Source organism: Coffea eugenioides, chromosome 10 (assembly GCF_003713205.1).
Source record: "Coffea eugenioides isolate CCC68of chromosome 10, Ceug_1.0, whole genome shotgun sequence".
Taxonomy (NCBI): Eukaryota; Viridiplantae; Streptophyta; class Magnoliopsida; order Gentianales; family Rubiaceae; genus Coffea; species Coffea eugenioides.
Window position 1 is genome coordinate 38,353,318 of NC_040044.1, and position 22,776 is coordinate 38,376,093.

Here is a 22,776-nt window from a genome sequence, read left to right on the forward strand (position 1 = left end):
TCTAATCCGGTTTCATACCACTGTTGGTTTTCAAGCGAAGTGAATCGCGTGGTATCATAGTCCGGAGGTGGCTCGTCAAGGCTAGTGGACGCTGTCTTACGCCTGGAGCGAGGCGATGACTCAGGGGAAGAAGATTCCTCAACTGGTGACTCCTCGGGTGACGGAGTGCGTTCCTCACTTGAAGAGGGGGAAGGAATGCGAATACGAGTCCGTCTTGTGCAAGCCGTGGTGTCTATATAAAAAACAAGATCAAACGCACATTAGAAGAATTCTAAATCCCTTGAAAACACACGACCAACAATGTTAAAAAGTGATTTGAAAAAATTTCGACAGAGTTTCCCCTTGAAAAAGGACAAAACTCCTTGCCAAAATTTACCCAAATTCACTCAAAAGTCCTACTTAACCCATTTCAAACACAATTGCACATGTATGATATCAATTTCAATCCACAATCTCAACACATGGCTTGAATATTCCACTTTCAACAATTGAACAACATATTTTAATTAGAATCTCATTAAAAAGTCCAATCTCTTGAGAATTGATACATATTTCAACAATAGAATATAATCTCAAAGTAAAAAAGACTCTTAAAAGATCAATTTCATCACTTCAAGAATGTACAGGCCAATTATCTCATGATTTTATCCAAGAATTACACACCAATTGGCTATACACATTATCACCAAAGTACCAACTAATGAGCTCCAATTCTTCTTAATGAGTGCCAATTATCTCTAAGAACAAGGAATGTTCAAGCAAAAGATTTAACATGTTTAAACTTAAAAATTGAGAAAAATATACAAAAATATCACTATAATAACAATTTTCACAATTTTAAGTATGCAAGTAGTTCACATAGAGGAGTGATTTCATTCATTAAAGAGTTCATGTGCATTAACCTAAAATTTGAGAAGAAAAATCTACAAAATAATACCAAATCCACAATTCTCTCAAAACTAAGCATGAAAATAGTTGTAACAATCTATTTAAGCACAATGTAGTACAATTGTATCAAAAAATTTCAACATATAAGCAATTACCAAAATATGCCCAAAAACTAGAAAAATGTAAAATTGGGAATTATAAAATCTCAAAGAAAATTGTAAATTGTTACCTCAAATGTGTAGATTGATAGTGGATGATGATAATGATGCAAAAGTGATGAAGAAACAAGCCCAAATTCGACCACAAATTGTGAGATTTCAGTGCAGCCCGAATTCCCGTTTTGAAGATCAAAACCTCCCAAATTGATGTTTTTAAAATGAAATTGTTGAGAGTTTATGATCACAAGAGGTTGGGAGATGTTTTTATGGTGAAAGATTGAATGATTATTGGATGAAATGGAAGATTGGTGAAGAAGGGCTAGGGTTTCGGTGAAATTGGAATAGGAGAACTGGACAAATGCAGAACCGAAGCCTCGGTTCTGTTCTTATCCCGAACTGATCCGACTGGTAGCCCTTGGATCCGCTACTCCAGAAGTTCAGCCGAGCCCTCGGATCCAACTGGATTTTGTTGGATCCGAGCTAGGATCCCCTATTTTCGCCTTTAATCCTTAACTAATCCGAGGTCGGATCCGTTTGGGTTTTGTCGGATCTGAACTTGGATCAGCACATTTCTGCACTAATTGCAGAAGTTGTAATTTTTTAAACTTTTCCTCCCCTTTCCGGCCATTTCCAAATTACACATTGAACAAACTTTTTATCAAACCTCTCAAAACACATCAAACACATCTACATTGCAAATCGAGGGGTGAGGTTCTTTGATCATTTTTACACTTTTACACTAAAATTGCACATTTAGGCATGAAATGCACATCAAATGAATCAGTGAGCATGTATAAACATGTTATCACCGAAATTCACTTGAATACAATGGAAATGCAACATATTATACATGAAAGGAAATTTTAAACACTTAAAACAAAATTTGGTAAGAAAACATCCCTTTTTACTATTGTTCTTCAAGCGCACCTCCAAGATGGATGTTGAAATGCCAGCACCCCCTACAAGTGAAATACATATAATTAGTTAATCAAATAACACCAAAATTTAAGAAACACATAAAAACACACAACTACAATATTATTATTGAGTTGCCTCCCAATAAGCGCTTTATTTATAGTCATTCAGCTCGACTCTCCTACAACTTCTTTAACTCTCTATTGTGTTTCCTAAGGAGTAAATCACTCCTTTAGGAACCCTTTCTCAGGCTAAATAAGGTTTCAATCTTTGACCATTTACTTTGAATGGGGCACCATTTTCTTCTTTTATTTCCACTGCTCCATAAGGAAACATGCGAACCACTTCAAATGGTCTGGACTATCGAGACTTAAGATTTTCAGAGAATAATTTAAGTCTTGAATTAAACAATAACACCTTTTACCCTTCTTCAAAATGCTTAGGAAGAGTGTGTTTATCATGCCAAAATTTCACTTTTTCTTCGTAAATCTTGGCATTCTCATACGCGATTAACCGCGATTCCTCCAATTCGCTTAGCCCGAGCATTCTCTTTTCACCTGCAGATTTAAAATCAAAATTAATAGCTTTAATGGCCCAATAAGTTTTATATTCTATTTCTACAGGTAAATGACACGTTTTTCCATAAACAAGCTTATATGGAGACATTTCCAACGGCGTTTTAAATGCCGTTCTATAAGCCCACAAAGTATCTTCGAGCTTGTTTGACCAATCCTTTCTCGAGCGATTGACATTTTTCTCTAGGATGATTTTAATCTCCCGGTTGGCCAATTCTGCTTGGCCATTGGCTTGAGAATGATAGGAAAGTGACTTTTTATGCCTACAACCATATTTAAACAACAAAGTGTCAATAGTTTTATTATAAAAATGCTTACCTTCATCCCTTATAATTGCCTTTGGGACTCCAAACCTACAAAATATGTTCTGTTTAAGGAATTTAAGCACAACCTTAGCATCATTAGTTTGTGAAGGAATGGCTTCCACCCATTTAGAGACAGAATCGACTGTTAAAAAAATGTACTTATTATTAAATGAGATAGAAAATGGTCCCATAAAATCAATGTCTCAAACATCAAAGAGCTTAACTTCCAAATATATAGTTAGAGGCATTTCATTCTTTCTTGAAATATTACCGGTTCTTTGGCATTGATCACAGCTTTTAACCCAATTTCTAACATCTCGATACATAGTAGGCCAATAAAATCCTGATTGCCATATCTTTGCTACGGTCCTAGTTGTACTAAAATGACCTCCTGTTTCAAGGGTATGATAATGCATTAAAATACTGTGTACCTCTTCTTCCGGAACAGATTTTTTAATTATTCCATGTGCACAATGTTTATAAAAGAATGGTTCCTCCCAAAAATAATGTTTAGCATCATTTAAGAATTTTTTTCTTTGGTGGTAAGTCAAATCACTTGGTATCACTCCACTAATTACAAAATTAACTAAATCAACATACCATGGTGACTTTTGAATTGTCATTAAAAACTCATCTGAAAATTCTTCTTTAATGGATGAATAGTCTTCTTGAGACATGTTTTCCAGTTTGGAAAGATGATCAGCGACGAAATTCTCGGATCCTTTTTTATCTTTAATCTCCAAATCAAATTCCTGCAATAATAAAATCCATCGAATTAGTCGAGATTTTGCATCTTTCTTATTTAAGAGATATTTGAGTGCTGCATGGTCGGTATAAATGATGACTTTAGATCCTACTAAGTACGATCTAAACTTATCCAATGCAAATATCACTGCTAGCAACTCCTTCTCTGTTGTTGCATAATTGACTTGAGTTTCATTTAGCATTTTACTTGCATAATAAATGACATGAAATCGCTTATTATGCTTTTGCCCAAGAACAGCTCCAACTGCAAAATTACTCGCATCACACATCAATTCGAATGACAAGCTCCAATCCGGTGATGCTATTATGGGTGCGGAGACAAGTTCCTTTTTCAACCTATTAAAAGCAAATAAACACTTCTCATTAAAGTGAAAAGGAACATCTTTTGTAAGTAATTCACATAAAGGTTTAGCAATCTTGGAGAAATTCTTAATAAATCGTCGATAAAAACCCACGTGTCCAAGAAAGTTTCGAATGCCTTTCACATTGGTAGGTGGAGGTATTCTCTCAATAATCTCTATCTTGGCTTGATTTACCTCAATACCTTGTAAAGAAATTTTGTAACCTAGAACAATACCCTCACAAACTATGAAGTGACATTTTTTTTAATTGAGTACAAGGTTTGTTTCTTCACATCTCTGTAAAATTAGATCTAAATTGTTAAGACAATGATCATAAGTATATCTAAATACAGAAAAGTCATCCATGAAGATTTTCATGATTTTCTCATTAAAATCGGAGAAAATTGCCATCATGCAAAGTTAAAAGGTGTCCGGTGCATTGCACAGTCTAAAAGGCATTCTTCGAAATGAAATGCAAAAGTGCCATAAGGACAAGTGAATGTGATTTTCTCTTGAAACAATAAAACTCATATCCGGTCAATCTTTCTACTATTTGATCAAGAAAAGGAAGAGAAAAATGATCCTTTCTAGTAGCTGCATTCAGTTTTCTATAATCAATACAGACTCGCCACCCAACCATAACTCTAAATGAAATCATTTCATCCTTTTTACCACGTATTATGATTATCCCTCCTTTTTTTGGCACTACATAAATAGGAGAAATCCATACACTATCAGAAATTGAAAAAATTATACATGCATCCAACCATTTAAGGATTTCTACTATTACCATTTCTTTCGTGTTTGGATTTAACCTTCTTTGAGTTTCAACCACTGGTTTAGAATTTTCTTCTAACAAAATTCGATGCATACAAATAGTTGGACTAATTCTCTTGATATCAGAAATCGTCCATCCTATAGCCTTTAAATGCTTCCTCAAGACACGTAAGATCTTGCCTAATTGTTCCTCATCTAGTGCAGCATTAACAATCACCGGCAATGTCTCTTTTTTTTTTTCAAAAAATGCATATTTGAGGTGTTTAGGAAGTGGCTTAATTTCAAGCCGTTGAGCTTGCTTACACGATGGTGGAGGTAGTCCTTTGCTCAGCCCTAACTCCTCATATACATTGCTCCTTTTGTAAGGAACCTGTGCCTGTAAAAATTCAGTCATTTTTTCAATTTGTTCCTCTTGTAAGCCTACATCATTAAGACAAAGTTCAAGAGAATCATCATCAAAATTAACTTGACTCATTTCTAATGCCAATTCATCACATGTCAACAGAATAAACATGGTCAGTAAAAGCGGGATATTTCTTCACTTTACTCAAATCAAACTCCACTTCTTTTTGACCAATTTGGAATTTGAACTTACCACATTTAACATCTATTATTGTACCTGCAGTGGCCAGAAATGGTCTACCAAGAATAATAGGTACGTTAACATCTTCCTCCATATCTAAAACAACAAAATCAACAGGAATAATGAATTTCTGCACTTTAATCAGCACATTCTCCAATATGCCCATTGGGTGTCTAGTAGGCCTGTCAGCCAATTGCAAGGAAATGTTAGTACGTTTTAACTCTTTCAACCCCAATTGCCTAGTCACAGTTAAAATGATCAATGAAACACTCGCACCAAAATCACATAGTACTTTAGAGAATTCTACATTACCAATAGTGTAAGGAACTGTGAAACTCCTTGGATATTTCAACTTTGGTGACAATTTATTTTGTATGATGGCACTACATTTTTCCGTTAATGCAATTGTCTTACTATCTACTAACTTTCTTTTCTTAGTCATTATCTTCTTGAGAAACTTAACGTATGAAGGAATTTGTCAAATAGCATCAACAAAAGGAATGTTAATATATAATTGTTTAAAAATCTTGACAAACTTCTCAAATTCTTTGTCATTTCTCGAAAGCTTCAATCTTTGTGGAAATGGCACCGGTAGAGAAATTGATGTTGTCTCTTCAATTTGTGGCTCACATTCTTCCACCTTTTCTTTCCCGTACATTTTCTTACTATCTTCTACTAACTCACTCAACTGTTTATTTTCTTTTCTTTCACATTCTCTCTCACTTTCAACTACAGGCGGCTCACCTACTTCCTTACCACTACGGAGGGTTATGGTCTTCACATGCTCCCTTAGGTTCACCTCAGTCTTGCTAGGTAAATTCCCATGATTGCGATTGTTAACTGCATTTGATATTTGCTCTAATTGGACCTCAATATTCCTGTACATATTGGTGAGTTGGTCCATCTTTCCCTCAATTCTTTCAAATCATTGAGTAGTGGCACTGGCTAACTTTTCAATTTTATCATTTGATACATTTGCCAGTTTCTCAATTGCCAATTTCCAAGTTGGTTTGGACTCCGGAAGTGGTTGTTTCGGTTGAAAACCCGGTGGATTAACTGATCTTTTTGTTTCCCTTGATCCTTCAATCCAAAATTCGGGTGATTACGCCATCCTGGATTGTAGGTATTAGAGTAAGGATTATTTTGGGGTGAACGGTTGTAATTGTTGAGATATTGAACATGTTCGCTGCTAGAACACATAGAATCATCATGATCTTCGCCGCAAGTAGTCCAACATGCAACAACTACTCCTTGATTAGAGTTAGAACTAACATGTCTATTAAGCATCTTAACCACATTATCCATCTTTGCACTTAACATATTCAAGGTATCTACTTCAAGCATACCTGCTGTTCTCCTTGTATTACCTCGTTCGTTGGCCCATTGATCGTTATTAGCAGTCATTTCTTTAATCAATTGTTGAGCTTCCTCGGTTGACTTTCCCATGAATGCTCCTCTCGCTGCCATATCTACATGCGTCTTTATTGGATAGGTGAGATCATTGTAAAATATTTAGACTATTAGCCAATCTGATAAACCATGATGAGGACATCTTCGTTGCAATTCCCGATAGCGCTCCCAAGTTTTGTACAATGTCTCTCCTTCCTGTTGAGAGAAACTAGTTATATTCATTCTAAATTTAGCAGTTTTTCCAGATGGAAAGAATTTATTAAGAAAAGTCTTAGTTAATTCAGCCCAAGTAGTAAAAGTGTTTGGAGGATGAGATTGTAACCAAACCTTGACCTTATCCCTTAACGAAAATGAAAACAATCGAAGTTTAATTGCATCATCACTAACACCATTAAATTTAATTATATCACAGATTTCAAGAAATATTGACAAATGAGAATTTGGATCTTCGGTAGCATTATCTCTATATTGAGATTGTTAAACCATTTGAATCAGTAATGGTTTAAGATCTTGTATCCCTGGTAAAGTAAAATCTTGTATAGGTCGCCTATTTTGTTCGTTTTCCGCCATTTCTTGCTCAAATTGTAGCTTTATCAAAATTTCCTCTATCGGCTGCCAAACCTCTTGTTTCTCTTGATGCGGTATATGCCTCTTTTGTCTCCGAAGTGTCCTCTCAATTTCTGGATTGAAAGGTGCAATTTCTCGATATGTTCGGTGCATACACTACAAATAGAAATAAGAGAAATTATGCAGTTTTAATTGTCAAAAACTAAATTAATGCAAAATTAACTATAAATAATTTAAATAAAAATAATAAAAATATCTAAATTAATGGAGATGATTAGACCCTAATATTTCCGCTCCCCGGCAACGGCGCCAAAAACTTGACGAATTTTTTATATCAATGCAAGTTTATTTCCGAATTTTACCCGTTGGACTGCAAGTATACAGGTCACTTAGTAGTTTTTGGTAAATATCAGGTCGATTCCACGAGGAGCAATGTCTACAAGTATTAGGTCCTTATTTTTTCTATTATTTAGACTTCTAATGAATTTGAGCAGAGAAATAATATTGCTACTGTCTACAATTCTGAGTTAACAAATTGAAAGATACAAATGGAGATTTTTCACTAAAGACTTAAATTTAGGGATATAGATTCTACTTATGGTATAAATAACACAAATGAATAGATTTACCTCTTGTTATTATTCTTGTTAAACAGGGATTCATTTCCAATATTACCAAATCGCATTCTCATGATAAAATGGCCTACAGCAGTCCAGTTTTCCCTATTTTCATGGTGAAATACTAGTTCTACTCTGTTTTCCTTCAGGAAATGCTAGATAATCCACTTAAGTGTACCTCTATTTTCATGAACATACAACTCAAGCTCTACTCATGTTTTTTCATTGTTACTACCAAATCTCATTGACTAATAACAACTATAAATGATAAGTGACTAATTTACGTAATAATTGTATGATATTTTATATTATTTTTAGTCACTTTAGTTATATTATTGGTAGAATATGAATCATTTTGGCTATAATTGGTGAAAAATGCTTTTAAGTGATTAAATGAGGTTTTTATCATTTTTTACTTGGATTTTGTGTATTTTGACAGTTTTGACACATTTTCGTATTTCGGCTATAACTTGAGCTACAATGATCGGATTAAGATGATTCTTGAACCAATTTGAAGATAAGAGATAGATCTACAACTTTGGTGAATACATCTAAATCCAGTTTGAAGGTTTTCCAGGTCAAAATGCCGAATTACAATAGCAAATTTCTACTGGTCGAAACTGGAACAGGGCAATGAGCAGGTAAGGGTATTTCGGTCATTTCTCCGCCTACACAGATTCAAATGAGATGATTCTTGATGCATTGGAAAGCTAACTCAAAGGGCTACAAGTTTTATGTTTTGGTCAAGAGCTAAATCAGCTTTTATCATCAAGAAAAGTTCAGTGGAAGTTGATGCAAAATCGGAGCAGAGCTGGAAATTGAACCAGAAGTGACCAAATGGTCACTGTAGCAATCCGGCCGGAATTTGGCCGGATTTGTGGCCGGATTCCTGGCCGGATTGTGGTCAGAAAAGGCTGCTCTGTACGCGTAAAACTCAATTTCACCCCCACCAACTCACATTGGATGCTAGACATGTGAGAGACATTACCAGCTGTAAGGAGAAAGTGTAAAGCTTCATTCCTTGACCATTTTCATCATAAAATAGCCAAATTCATTGTAAGAGAGAGGGGATTGGAGTTCATAGCAGGAAAATAGAAGAGAGCTACGGGAGAAAGCTTGAAGCTGCAGAAATGTAGCTCTTTCATCTCCCTAGTGTTAGTTTAGCTTAGTATAGAGTAGTGTAGCTTTTCCATTCTTGTTTATTATCTAGATTAGGATGAAGATGGAGGATGAAGAAGGCAAGGAAGAAAGCTCATGTGACAAGGGTTGTATTCCTTCCAAACTCTTTATCTTTTGTATTTGATTCCAAGTTTAGTTAATATACAAGTTCTGGATTTTGTGTTCATTATGTGTTTCTAAAGTTTAAGCCTTGGGTTTGGTTGACCTTTCTATAATTGTTAGTGTTTATTATTTGGTTATTTGACTGCTGTGATTTGAGCAAGTTATTTAGCACTTTGGCTCTTTAAATCATGATTAATCTGGTACCATTGATTGTGATTATTTAAGGTGTTGTTTCTGCAATGAAAATTGAGATTTAACACTAGTTCAAGAAGTGCTAAACATAGGGAGTACACTCACGAAAGTAGAGGTGCACTTATGTGGTTTTTAGTGATTCATTTCATGTAATTTCATTGAAGAAATGAACTTGTAGCTAATTTCATAACCATGAAAATAGGTATGGATTAGTTATGAGTATAATTGATTCACTACGAAAGTAGGATTCAAATGCATAAGGAAATTACACCATAATTAGCCTAGATGTAGTATTCAATGATCCAAATATAGCACTTGCATGAGTAGTTAGGGATACCACAACCCAAGGAGCTTTTATTTGCTATTTTCTTGCATAATTTCAGTAGGTTTTAATTTGTTATAATTCATTGATAGTCTAAATAATAGAGAAGCTTAGTAGTACCGGTAATTGTTCACTCTTCCTTGTGGGATCGACCCGATATATACCCTAAACTACTAGTTGATCTGTATACTTGCAGTGAACGGGTGTAATTCGGTATTTTTTAGCTTGCACGTATGTAAAATACCCGTCAAGTTTTTGGCGCCGTTGCCGGGGAAGATTTGGCAATATCGGTGTGAAGAGCAACTTTATTAGTTTAGACATAATATTAGTTATATTGTGAATGTTATTTTCTGTTATTTTAGTATTTTATATGTGTATGTGTTTTATCACCTAGTCTTCTTACTAATTTTGCTCTTAAGTTGTTTAAAAGCAATTTTAGGTAATGAGGAGGGTAGGTCAATTTGGAGGACAATGCTTGAGAAATGCAAGATTGGCAATGGATGGTTATGAAGTGCAAAGCTCCTTCAACAGAGGTAACCAAGAATTTACTGAATGTATGTCTTTTGAAGATGGTTTAAGGTGCTTAAAGGCAAAATTTGATGTAATTAAGTTACAAGTTCAAATGGACACCATGATGCATGAAATTGAGCAGAGGAGGAATGTTAATGTTTTTAATTCTTATCATGTGATTTGTGACTTGTGTGGAGGTTGTCATGCTACTAATACATGTATGCAAGCACAAAATGTGGATTATTATGATAAATTAGAGCATTACAATCCTTGTTTTGATCAATATAGTGCTAATTGGAGCAATTCTCCTGCTTATGGTTGGAATAATCAATGTACTTATAGTGATAATTCATATTTTTATGATCACCAACCTGAAAGTGTCCAATATGAATCAAAATCATCTTGGGAGTTGGCAATAGAAAGAGTAGCTAATGATTCTAAGCCATCTTGGGAGTTAGCTTTAGAAAAGCTAGCAAATGCAACTTCCGATCGTTTTGATAGGATTGAAGAAAGAATAGATGAATTAGCTTCTCACTTTGGTCGAATACATGAGCAATTGAGTGCATTGTGTGAAGTTATTTCTTCTAATAATTTGCAAAATGATTCTAGCATGAATCGTGGAAATGTTGTATGTGAAAATGGATTGCATTTGGATGAAAATGATGAATCTCAATTGTGTTTCAATGAGCAAATGTCCATTTCACATGATAATATCTTTGGAACTAACTTTGAGCCTCAAGAGCTGAGTTTTAATGACTCATTTTTCACCCCTCTTGAGGAGTGCAGCGAAAGTATAGGTTCTAAAGGTATTCCTGCCCAAGATACTCTTATGACATGTCCTTTGGTAAGTTCTCAAGTGGTGCATATTCAAGGTAATATCTATGGAACACTTGGGATAGGTAAGTCACTTTCATTTCTCACATCATTAGATCACGTGGCTTTGGCTATAAAGTCACCATTTAATGATCCACCACGACCAAAAATGGTGGATTATTCGCTAACAAAGCCTCCTTGAAAAAATGAGATGAAATAGTCAAGCTATTGACTTTAAAGAAGCGCTTATTGGGAGGCAACCCAATGTTTGTTTAAGTTTATGTTATTTTGGGGTGATTTTATGTTTACAGTATGTGTTTGAGTTATTTTGTTATTTTTCATTTGTAGGTATTGGAAATGGAAGCAAAAGTGACCAAATGAGGTGAAAAAAGCGAAATTTGATCAAGGAACTCAACCCCTCAATTTGAGTAATTGTTGTTTTTGATTTGTTAGAAGGGGTGAAAATGCATATTTTGATCATTTTACATGTGCATGCATTGAGAATTTTAGCAAACAAATGATCTATGATGCATTTCGTGTGATTGGGGTACAAATGGTAATTTTTCAAAATTGGCTTTCTGCAAAAATTTCGCAGAAGAAAATGCACTTGGGCTGAAAACGCGCCTTATAATCGCGTTTTCCATAATCGCGTTTTGAATTCTGCGCCTATACTGAAGAAAACGCGCCTCAAAACGCGACAGTAAGTCGCGTTTTCTACCAAGTCGCGTTTTCCAGCCTGATCAAAAATTGAAAACGCGCCTTCAAATACGCGACTCCAAGTCGCGTTTTATAACACAGTCGCGTTTTCGATCCTGCAAGATATGTGAAGAAACGCGACTTCACAAAACGCGGCTTGTTGGCGCGTTTTGATGAGTCGCGTTTTCGGAGCAAAAAAAAAAAAAATGCAGATTCCTTGATTCTCTTTTTCTTCTTTTCCTCATATATTTTCTTGTACCTTCAGTTGCTTATTGTGTATTTTCTATAGGTACATCACCACCACAAAGGCTTAGGAATTACGGATCGCCGTTATATGTTTATTAAGCCTTTGTTATCACTTTTGTTTCTCATTTTCCATTTTTAGGTTTATATCACTAATGGTTACCAAATGGAACTCATGAAGCAATGAAGACAAGTGAACAACGTACCTTGAAGCTTCATATTCAATCACATCATAGGGGAGTATTACTTTCTTTATCTTGATTTTCCTTTTTACACATTGAGGACAATGTGTATGTTAAGTGTGGGGGGAGAATTGAGATTATATATATTGTATGTGATTGACGTATTAGTTGCAAATATTGGACTTGTGTTAAAATTCAAAATTTTTCCAAAATCTTGTCCAAAATTGCAAACTTGCCTCAACAATTTTTAAATTTTTTCGATTTTATCCAAGGGGTAACAAGTTCCATACCATTAGTAGTTCAAAGTCCTTCTACATTTGAGATAAATATATGTGGTTTAAGCACTTCTTTTCTCATTTAACTTGGAAATGACTATTATGTGATTATAATTTTTGCATTTGTAGGAAAGTATATCTTTTAAAGTGGAGAAAATTATGCCTATATATTTTTTTTGCATATTTGATGAAATTTCTTCTCTTTATTGGATTTTATAAGTTAAGTGATAAATATGGTCAATAATTGCAATACTCTTCTCATGATTATGCTTTCGAGGGAATGTTATTATCTTTACTTTAAAAAAAAAAAAATGAAAAAAAAAATGAAGAAACAAAAGAAAAAGACAAAAATAGAATAAGATTTGTTCTACTCCAATGATTCTTGTACTTAGTAACCGGGTGTCTTCATGCTAAAAATGTCGACTTTCGCGTAAAACGGTACTTGAATTAAGAGTATGCAAAGCAACTTGAGTATGTGAAGTGTTGAGTAACCGGTGATCTTCATCTAAAAATGTCGATCCTCGCGTAAAAAGATACCTTCACAACTTAAGTAATATTTAGCGATATTATATAAATAAATCCCTCTTAAAGTTAAATAAGAAGATGATCATGGGTTTAGAAAGCATATTATTGGCCATATGAGTTACTTGCGTATGAAATTGGTTAAGGATGAGAAATTGACTTGAATTTGTTTATAATGGTGGTATTAATTGGCTCTCCTTTACTCGATATTATGAGTACTTGAACTTAATTGAATAATTGCATATATGGTTATTTACTTTGTTTTGAGGAAATGAAGTTGAAATGCTACATATGTTTATTTTTCAATTTTGGATCATTGTTGGTTTTGTATTTTTATTGCTTGAGGACAAGCAATGGTTTCAAGTGTGGGGGAGTTTGATAAGTGACTAATTTACGTAATAATTGTATGATATTTTATATATTATTTTTAGTCACTTTAAGTTATATTATTGGTAGAATATGAATCATTTTGGCTATAATTGGTGAAAAATGCTTTTAAGTGATTAAATGAGGTTTTTTATCATTTTTTACTTGGATTTTGTGTATTTTGACAGTTTTGACACATTTTCGTATTTCGGCTATAACTTGAGCTACAATGATCGGATTAAGATGATTCTTGAACCAATTTGAAGATAAGAGATAGATCTACAACTTTGGTGAATACATCTAAATCCAGTTTGAAGGTTTTCCAGGTCAAAATGCCGAATTACAATAGCAAATTTCTACTGGTCGAAACTGGAACAGGGCAATGAGCAGGTAAGGGTATTTCGGTCATTTCTCCGCCTACACAGATTCAAATGAGATGATTCTTGATGCATTGGAAAGCTAACTCAAAGGGCTACAAGTTTTATGTTTTGGTCAAGAGCTAAATCAGCTTTTAGCATCAAGAAAAGTTCAGTGGAAGTTGATGCAAAATCGGAGCAGAGCTGGAAATTGAACCAGAAGTGACCAAATGGTCACTGTAGCAATCCGGCCGGAATTTGGCCGGATTTGTGGCCGGATTCCTGGCCGGATTGTGGTCAGAAAAGGCTGCTCTGTACGCGTAAAACTCAATTTCACCCCCACCAACTCACATTGGATGCTAGACATGTGAGAGACATTACCAGCTGTAAGGAGAAAGTGTAAAGCTTCATTCCTTGACCATTTTCATCATAAAATAGCCAAATTCATTGTAAGAGAGAGGAGATTGGAGTTCATAGCAGGAAAATAGAAGAGAGCTACGGGAGAAAGCTTGAAGCTGCAGAAATGTAGCTCTTTCATCTCCCTAGTGTTAGTTTAGCTTAGTATAGAGTAGTGTAGCTTTTCCATTCTTGTTTATTATCTAGATTAGGATGAAGATGGAGGATGAAGAAGGCAAGGAAGAAAGCTCATGTGACGAGGGTTGTATTCCTTCCAAACTCTTTATCTTTGTATTTTGATTCCAAGTTTAGTTAATATACAAGTTCTTGGATTTTGGTGTTCATTAGTTGTTTCTAAAGTTTAAGCCTTGGGTTTGGTTGAACTTTCTATAAATTGTTAGTGTTTATTATTTTGGTTATTTGACTGCTATGATTTTGAGCAAGTTATTTAAGGCACTTTGGCTCTTTAAATCATGATTAATCTGGTACCATTGATTGGTGATTATTTAAGGTGTTGTTTCTGGCATGAAAAATTGAGATTTAACACTAGTTGCAAGAAAGTGCTAACAATAGGGAGTACCACTCACGAAGTAAAAGGGGGGTTGCACTTAATGTGGTTTTTAGAGTGATTCATGTCATGTAACTTTTCACTGAAGAAATGAACTTGTAGCTTAATTTTCCATAACCATGGAGAATAGGGGTATGGATTAGGTTTATAAGTAATAATTGATTCACTACGAAGGTAGGATTTCAAATGCATAAGGAATTACACATACACTAGTCCTAGATGTAGTAATTAATGATCCAAATATAGCACTTGGCATGAGTAGTTAGGGAATACACACGAACCCAAGGAAGCTTTTATTTGCGTATTTCTTGCATAATTTCATAGGTTTTAATTTGTTATAATTCCATTGATAGTCTATAATAATAGAGAAGCCTTTAGTAATGCACCGTTGTTAATTGTTCACTCCTTCCTTGTGGGAAATCGCGAGCCCGATATATACCCTAACTATAGTTTGATCTGTATACTTGCAGTGAACGGGTGTAATTCGGTATTTTTTAGCTTGCACGTATGTAAAATACCCGTCAATAAACATGCTATTGGTGATCAAACAACAACAAGTAATTACAACTGCACAAATAGACAAGTTAATACAAGATACAACAGGTGTAACTCACATTCCATTCATATCATTTAGCCATAAGTTTCATCTACTCCCTAGATAAAGAAAATTAGCTACTCATGGATGATATAACAATCAAACTCATAACTTCATTAATGAAAAACATCTCAAGTTACAAGTACAAGAAGGTTAAGAAAAGTTTAGCCAAATTAATGGTGAAACCCTCCAATTTCTGCTATGTCTTACACTGAAAAATGATTACAAGATGAAGTCTCCAAATGCTCCTTCAAGAAGTTCTAGCTAGAGAGAAAATGTTACAAGAAGAAGACTAGCTACGTATGGTTCTCCTTGGCTTCTCGACATAAAAGGTGGTGGAAATCACCTTTTTTCTCCTTCATGATTTCAACAACTAAGATTTTGTTAAAGAAAGTCAAAAGACATGTTGTTTTGACTTGTCAATGACTCATTTTGTCTTCCCTTTTGTTGCAGAAGCCTGTGGCACCGAATTCTCTCACTCAAGATAGCTGGAAAATTGTGTGAAAAGTGAGAAAAACGACTGTGCCACTTGCAGAAGAGAGAGGCAGATCCGAGCCCTGGATCCGAGGCCTAAACATATGATTCGAACTCGGATCCCTAGGATCCGAGGCTATTTTCACAGGGATCCGAGCTCGGATCGCCTGACCTTCGGATCCATTGGATCAGAAGTACAGACGAGGGCTCGGATCAATCTTGTTGCACATGGATCCGAGCTGATCATTTTCCAAATTTTCGGTTCCTTCCTTTTTTCTTCATTTTTGTTTCTAGTTTCTTTTGTACTTTATCCTCCAAATGATCCTTGCTCTTTCTTTATCTTATACATGAAGTTCATCTATCAATATCCTTCAAAATATCACAGATTAAGGCATTAATCCACTCATTTAACAAGTTTTGATTACTCAAACAATACTTAAGCAATTTGCACCAAAAAGAGTTCAAATATGGCTTTAATCTTCTCAAAACATAACAAAAGTTCATGCCAAACTTGTACAAAATGTACATTAAATATTCACTAATCAATTGGGATGACAGGAGTACTAAAAATCCCTAAGAAAGAAAAATTTCTTACTAAAAAAATCTTAAGAGAGTAGAAACCTCTTATTAAAAATTCTTAAAAGAGAAGAAACTCTTACCAGTAAACTCTAAAAGAGACTTTATTAGAAACATAAAAAGTAAAAGAAAAATAAATATAGGAAGGATTGAGAGAGTCCAAAGGAGACCAATTGACATCCTTTGAAGGAGGTAGATGTTTTGTTTACTTGGAAAAGAAAAGTAAAAAGAAGAAGGAGAGTTTAGATTTAGAAAGAGAGTTATTGTTGTTGAGTGTTATGTTAATGTATAGATTAGGATAATTGATAGGGTGTACATTGTAGTGCATTTACATACATAATTGCTAGTTAACCATATTATTTGAGCTTTATCTTGAGTAAAAATTACTTAATTTTGCTCGTATATTGTTCTAATAGATGAAAAACTCAATTGGAGAGAAAATGGACTAAAAACATGGTGTGAAGAAGCAATGAAAGAGGATAAAGTCAAGAGAAAGAGGTTTCCCAGGAACGACATGTTTTAGTATTTTGGAGATAACTTGACCTACACAAGTTGGATTGAGATGATTATTGATTAAATTTGAAGCTAAGAGAATGCTCTACAACTTTTATGATGACCTCAAAGTTTGGTTCTCACGTTTTTGTAGTAAAAAATCCAAATTACTGAAGTACAGCTACGCTGCGATGCTCTTACGACCAGGCCTCAGTATTTTAAGCATATCTCAGTGTCTAGATCTCCAAATGACTTGATTCTTATGGTGTTGGAAAGTTATTCAAAGGGCTACAACCTTTGTGTTTTGAGCAAGAACTGATTCAACCTATTTGATGGAGTTTTGGGGCATCAAAGTTGATCCACGAACGGATCCATGACCGGCGTTGGACATCACAAAGAACTTCGTGCTAGACATCTTCCAGATTCTTTGGTGTTTTAATCGTAGCCCAATGACTGGCGCCGGACATTGGGCCAGTCTTCATCAGATAAATGTGTGAAAATATGTTTTCGCCGGTGTACCAACTATATTTATAGTTAATTTATACCTACTTTTGTGGTCATGAAATCAACTACAAGTTCATTCACTTCTATGAAATTACATGGAACAAAACCACAAAAGTCACAAAAGTGTACCTTTACTTTCGTGAGTGTACTCCTTAGGTTTAACACTTCTATGAATTAATGTCAAATTTCAATTTTCATTACAAATCTAACACCTTTAGATGATCATAATCAATGGCCAGTTAATCATGATTATAAGAGCAAAAGTGCTAAATAACTCAAACAAGATAATAGCATCAATTGGCCAAGAAATCAACACCAAACAATCATAGAAAGTTCGACCAAATACCCAAGGCATACATTTTAAAATAACATTACAAACACAAAATCCAAATCTTGCATTAACAAACTTCGAGTTCAATACAAAGATAAAGATGTGGAAAAAAGAAAACCCTTGTCACTAGAGCTTCTTGAACCTCCCATTCTTCATCTCCCTTGGCCTCCTTGTTGAGCCAATACAAGAATGAATAACCACAACTAGATTATACTTCACTAACCTACACTAAAACAAGAGAAGATAAAGAGAGTTACAATTGTTAAAGGCTTGTGTCTTGCCTCAAAGGGCAAGACACAACCCTTTTGTTATTGTTCTTCTTTCTCCAAACTCTCTCTCTTCTTTCAAGCCAACTTGAACTAACTTCCCTGGAACTAGAAGAACTATGTAGTATATTTCTTGGTCTTGCATTATTGGAGTCAAAATGTCAAAAGAGAAACTCCTAGAACCCCTAAAAGTAGGTACAAGTTGTCCCTTTTTATCTTGTCAAAGATGGAGAAAGAAAAAAAAAATTCATGCAAGTTGGCAACTTGCAACTGCCAAGAATCCCTTGGACGAATCCTTGGAGCGATTCTCCCAAGGATTGGACAGACCAAGTGCGAAACGACTCACTAGCCACAAACCGTGTAAGAAACCGCGAGCGGTTTCTTGACAGTTTCTTCTTCGCCTTGCAGTTTCTTGATAGTTTCTTCTTCTTCTTTTCTTTTTCTTTGCACCACTTCTTTTAGCCATTGTTGTGACGTCTCAAACTCATAATCTTCACTCATTTTTGCTTCCAATTGAGTTTGATCATTTTACCTAGAAAAACAAAGAAATTTTGCAAGTAAAATGATAAAATCACAACAAATTCATCTATCAATTCAATGTGCAAATTATAGCCAAAAGATGGACAACTTGAACAATTTAACCTTACAAATTGACTCAAAAATAATATGAAACCATTCAAAGATATCACAAATTTAGCCATTATCAATAGATGAACATATTTAGCCTAATCACGAAATAGGTTAAGATTTGTACGACACACTTATATCACCAAAGTTTTTAAAGGGTTTAATTGAATACTTGTGATATCGAGAGAGACGTAGGATTTAATTAAACACACTTTAGGTGTATCGAGAGATAATCTAGAATACGATTGTGTGATGCGTTCATAGTTTGTTAAGAAATTAACTAGAGAATTGATTGAAATTCTGAATTAAAATCTGAAATTTTAGACTCGCATCTATTGTTTTCTCACCACTCCTTTATTTGAATTAATTATTCTTTTATTGATTAGTTAGAAAATACAATTTCTTGAATTTAAATTTTGTTATTTTGTTAGAATAATTGGAGTAGAAAATTAATTCGTCTCTGTGGATTCGACCTTGGAATACTCTAGGTAAATTATTACTACGATCGACCATGTATGCTTGCAGGAATTCATCGATCAAGTTTTTGGCATCGTTGCCGGGGACTAAACTTAATTTTTTTACTTTAGTTATTTTCATTTTATTTTTTATCTTATTTTACTTCTAGTTTTTCACTTTTAGTTTTGATTTTTCTTGTTTAGGTGCTTAGTATATGACCCGATCTCAAAAAGGTGATTTGGATTTTGACCCAAAAAGTGAAAAAACTGCAAAATATTTGAGGAAGCAAACGCGCTCGCAAAAACAAACTTTGCAACCATCTTCACCAGGATTCCATATTACTTTGGAGATAGCTGAGTCAGGCACTTCTGATGATGAAGAGATGGCTGAGGAGAATAGAAATAATGGCAATAATCAACAGCAGGTAGTACAACCATCCGCAGGACTTCGTTTTGGGGATATTTAACATCCTATGATCATGGCTTCTGTTAAGTGGCTAATTGTGCATATAAGTTGTCAATTTTCCCTCTTTATTTTGCTAAAATATGGTGTTAATCAATAAATTTTACTCATATTTGATTTTTGGTGTTGTTTTTAGGATTTTTTGGTAAGAATGGAGTAAAAGGTGCACTAAAAGTCGAATTTCCAGAAGACAACACTTTATAAGGCGGGACCACATCTTCACTTGAGGAGAAATCCATGCTTACGGGAGTTGAAGCGGGCCGCTATTTGAATCTTTGCTAGCATATTGGAAGACCGTTGATGTCTTTAGAAATAGACTATCTATTGTTTCTATCTAGTAGTATGAGTTGAATAGAAGTCTTAATCCTTTCCTTATTGGAAGTTGGAAGAAGCATAAGTAAAAAGGGACTCTAATAAGTTTCCTGAAGGGTGACGTTTTTCTTTAGTTGGAAGGTCAGGCTAGTCTCGGGTAGGAATAAAAGGAAGCACGAATGCCTTCCATCCTCCTTTTTTTTCTTCTTTTTCTCTGGAAGAACATAAAACGCTAGGATATTTTTTGGGCTGCGAATCCACCATGAGGAGTGGTTAGTTTCTTTTCTAGTTGAAGGATAATTGAAACTTTGGTTCAATAATACTGTGAGATCTAATTTAATTTATTTGTTTAGTTTATTTATGAGTATTTATATATTCTTTGTTCATCCATGATTATGATTATTTTCTATAGTTAAATACCTAATCAATATTTAATTGTCGAAATAGTCTATTGCCATCTAAAATATCAAATCCGTAATTGTTTGATGGTTTTAGTATTTGAGGTGTGGCGCGTGATATAATTTGATTGTAGACGAAACTTTCAAATTTATGTCACGGGAATATATAATCTAACTTAAATGAATCGAACTTGTGTGTTTGTTGGTTAGAATTGGTAACTTCTCTAATTATTAATGCTGTCAATAGGTTAAATCCTAAGAGCTCGTTTAGAGTTGCTTAATTGGCAAGAGAAATAGTCACAGAGCTTGTTGTGGTTATCGAAACAGTAAGGAGAGGCAGGTTGTCAGAGCTTGTTGACCACCATAATCAGTTTATTTATAAATAATTGATTTCACCTTTGCATCGATGATCAGTTAATGAACCAAAGTGGAGATTAGACCTTTGACTAGAGTATTGCTTTTTCTTGATTTCGTTTTACTTAATTTTGTGCTATTATCTTTATTTTTATTCAAGTGAGCTATTTTAGTTAATTTCTCATAATTCCCCTTCATTTTATTTATTGTCTTCACAAAGAAATAAATCACCCAATCCTTGTGGATACGACCTTACTCACCGCTATACTCGAATTCATATTATTAGAGTAGGAATTTTTATTTTTGCTGGTTTACACGCCAATAGCTTCTCTCCACTACATTAGGCTAAGGGAGCAAGAAATTATGAGTTCAAAATGGTACACTTTAGCATGTTGCCTACTTTCCATATTAGCCAATGAAGACCCGATCTTCTTCATAAGAGAATTTTATTCGACGGTCCAAACATTCCCTTCGAGTGGGGTCTTAGAGGATGACTTACCAATCAGGTGATTCTCTTATTGTCTCAAGAATCGTGCAAAGTTTTGGTTACTTCATCTACCTGAAGCATCTTTGAGCATATGGGAAGATGTTTATAATGTTTTTATGACCGAGTTCTACTTACCTCAGAAGACCATCGATTTGAGGAACAAGATTTGCATATCTTCTCAAATGGAAGGAGAGCCAATACATGAAGCATGGGAGCATTTTAAACTACTACTTTCTCAATGTCCTCATCACCAATATTCATTGGCGTTGCAAGTTCAATTTTTCTATGATGGATTGACCTTAACAACCCAGAATATGGTGGATCTTCTAGCAGGATGGTATATTGGTGACAAAACCCTGAAAGAATTAGTTAGTCTCTATGAATTGTTAGCTAGCAATTCTTAACAAAAAATAATTCGGGGTAAGAGAGTAGGAGTGCATGAAGTGAATGTGCCATGGGATTTGGGTTCGCAGGTTGTTGAATTGAGTCATCAAATGCAACAGCTCTTAAATTGGGTAACTCAATCCCAGGAATCATGTGCATATTGTCACATGTATGGGCATTCTATTACTGGTTGCTATAATAGAGATCCTTCCACCATGGTAGAAGATGTTAATTTCACTGGAGCATATGGTGGGCAGAAGTTACAGCCAAGGAATTATCCATTCTCTAATACGTACAATGAGGGGTGGAGGAATCACCCTAACATTTCATAGAAGGATCAAGCGGTTATATCTATGGGACCACCTGGGTTCCAAAATTTGCAGTAACCTTCTCAATATCCTCCTCAACCTGCTCAGGAGAAAAAGTCCAACCTTGAAGAAATGATGTTGCATTTCATACAAAAAGGGGACCAAAGGATGGATCAATTCGACAAACTTGCTCAATCTGAACAAGCCTCCATTCAAAATCTTGAAAGGAAAGTTGGTCAGCTAGTAAAGACAGTAACTGAAAAGGTACCAAGGAAATTGCCTAGTAGCACTGAGGTGAACCCAAAGAAACTACTATGGCCGTGACACTTCGTTCGGGCAAAGTATTGGATGATCCTGTCATTAAACCCAAGACTAAACCAAGTGAAAAGCAAGATAGGAGCGGAATTGCTATTGAAAATGAAATTGGAGATTCGGAAAATGGTTTTGGTGAAAAGACTCAAGGTGAAGATAAATAACATATGAAGGTGCTTGAGGTGAAAGCTTATGTGCCACCCATCCCTTTTCCCCAATGGCTTAACAAGAAGACAACTGACGAGCAATATCAAAAGTTTGTGAAGATACTCAAAAAACTTCAAGTGAACATGCCTTTTTTTGAAGTTCTCGCTAATATACCTACTTATGCAAAGTTCTTAAAGGAGATAGTGTCTAATAAAAAGAAGTTAGAAGACTTTGTAGATGTGTCTCTTACTGAGAAGTGCAGTGTAGTGCTACAAAATCATCTTCCTATCAAGATGAAAGATCTTGGGAGTTTTACTATGCCTTGTCAATTTGAACATATTTTTATTGATAAATGTTTTTGTGACCTTAGATCTAGTGTTAATTTGATGCCTCTATCATTTTTCAAAAAATTAAAGTTTGCCAATTTGGGACCTATTCAAATGACTCTACAACTGGCTGATCATTTAGTTTGATATCCAATAGGCATTGTAGAGGATTTATTGGAATTTTATTTTCCTACTAATTTTCTTGTCTTGACATGGAAAAGGATATTTCTATACCTATTATCCTTGGTAAAGGGTTCTTAGCTATGGGGAGAGCTAATATAGACTTGTTAGAAGGAAAATTGACTTTGAGGGTTGGTAAGGAGAAGCAAGAATTTAATGTTT

At 34.8% G+C, this 22,776-nt stretch overlaps 2 non-coding genes across 2 annotated transcripts; one reads left to right on the forward strand and one right to left on the reverse strand.

Annotated features, from left to right (window-relative positions):
- Positions 1–6,841: 6,841 nt before the first annotated feature.
- Positions 6,842–6,948, forward strand: LOC113750966. The gene has a single exon (XR_003464731.1). It is a non-coding gene; the product is annotated as a small nucleolar RNA R71 (small nucleolar RNA).
- A 14,158-nt stretch (positions 6,949–21,106) lies between these two features.
- On the reverse strand, positions 21,107–21,213 carry LOC113750989. The gene has a single exon (XR_003464751.1). It is a non-coding gene; the product is annotated as a small nucleolar RNA R71 (small nucleolar RNA).
- Between the last annotated feature and the right edge of the window lie 1,563 nt (positions 21,214–22,776).